Source organism: Cydia strobilella, chromosome 1 (assembly GCF_947568885.1).
Source record: "Cydia strobilella chromosome 1, ilCydStro3.1, whole genome shotgun sequence".
In the NCBI taxonomy this organism is placed as follows: Eukaryota; Metazoa; Arthropoda; class Insecta; order Lepidoptera; family Tortricidae; genus Cydia; species Cydia strobilella.
In genome coordinates, this window is record NC_086041.1 from 6386882 (window position 1) to 6388972 (window position 2091).

The following is a 2091-nucleotide window of genomic DNA, read 5'->3' on the forward strand; positions in this document are numbered from 1 at the left end:
AATTTAGATAGGTATTACTTTGGTGAATTGTTTAAGTATGTAAACAGAAATGGCAGCCGCTAGACTAGGGCTACCAGAATCAGTGAGGTGAAAAAAAGCAGTGCGCAATCGTAATGAATTGACTTGTCATTTATATTGCTTTTAAATACATGTAAAGTTATACAGGCTGACTAAATTGGCGTATTATTGAAACCAACTAAGGAACAAATCAAATTATTTTATGAAAATATTAAGTTTTTTTTTTTTTAAGTAGTCATACTACTAATGTTTAAATTATAAACTGAAATAGATATCACACATTAAAGAAAATGTGACCAAGTCCACCGGTGGCCGAGGCGGGAATCGAACCCGCGTCTTCAGCTTACGCTGCTAACGTCCTGAACACTAGACCACCCGGCCACGACGGCCGCCTAAGGCGCCTAGCAGGCAAGACTAGTGGGCAGGACAATCTTACCCAATTGCAGCTGGAATCATTGACCTACAAAAAATAGGAGGATTTCACTTGAGATTCACGTATTTAAACATGCTTGTTATTATTTTCATCTGTCTTTGTCTCTGTGTATTTGTAATCAAATCTAATAAGTTCAATTTAACTTGACCCACTTTCCTGTTTCCAATTGAGCTCAAATTTAACATACCTACGTAACTTTATAATGGAGACCGAGGGGTGGCCAAAGTACCTAATTTTCAATAATCAACACAAACTTGAGTTTGAGCTCCTTAGAATTTGTAAGTTAAAACGTATGATTGTACAAAGAAAAATAATGTCAACAATAACCTTGTACCAAAAATGTCATTAAAAAAAATACTGCTTTTGATTGTTACTTAAGAATTCGTCGAATTTCACCTTCCCATATAAACGGAGTTTCGTTCTTATTTTAAAACTACGTGTTGGAATGTAATGGAACTTTGCACATACAATGACATGAGGTATATCTATGTCTGTAATAAGTTTATATAGCTCCAGCTTATAAAACAAACGACACAGAGCAAAAACAAGTTTTCTATGAAAAACTTAAATTGGCTGTATTTTTGTAACTATGGTATCTAAAGCTAGATAAACTAATTACAGGCATAGATATAAAGCCTGACCAGAAATATATGATCATTGTCAAGAGGGCGCTGTTATTCTCATGTATAGGGTGACAGTTCAGTATAGTATTAAAAAATTAGTTTCGGTGAAATTCCGCAACATGGCGCGTGATCATATATTCCTGGTCAGGCTTTACCTTATCCTATTGTAAGTACAAAGTTTCAGAGCAATCTAGCGAGTCATTTTAAAATGGCAGATGGAGAACCTGGCATGCCGTTCCGTTCGCTGATTTGAAAAAAAAAAAACCCTTTGACCGCTACGGTTGGCCGTAGCTATAGTAAACGAAAACCAAACTGAGGATCGGGGTCATATCGCTATCTCTCTTACCCTACCTACGACCACGCGAGTGTGAATGGAAAGTTTTACGACCCCGGTCCCCAGTTTGGTTTGCGTCTACTATAAATAACAAAAGTTACAGTATGAAATGAACTTTAATTTATCCTGCAGCGGTATCATGGTCCCATTTTTATCACCTGTCATGTCATGCGTCACTTTCGCACGTATATATTTGTTAGAACGTGACAGGCATGGTGACAAATGATAAAGAGCCTGAGAGATCTTTGCCCTACTGATAAAGTTTACTATAAAGCGTCTTTGGGTGATGATGATGATAAGTGTTGTAACTAATAAAACTACGGATGTTATGTTTCATAAAAACCGGCCAAATGCGTGTCTTTCATAATAATAAAGAACAAAATATTATAGGTTTAACTTTATAATGGAAACCAAAAGTCATAATATTTTAATGGGTAGTGACCCTGCCTGTGAAGCCGATGGTTCTGGGTTCGAATCCCGGTAAGGGCATTTATTTATGTGATGAGCACAGATATTTGTTCCTAAGTCATGGGTGTTTTCTATGTATTTAAGTATAAATATATTATATATATCGTTGTCTGAGTACCCATAACACAAACCTCCTTGGGCTTACCGTGGAACTTGGTCAATCTGTGTAAGAATGTCCTATAATATTTATTTATTTATTTTAAAATTCACCTAGT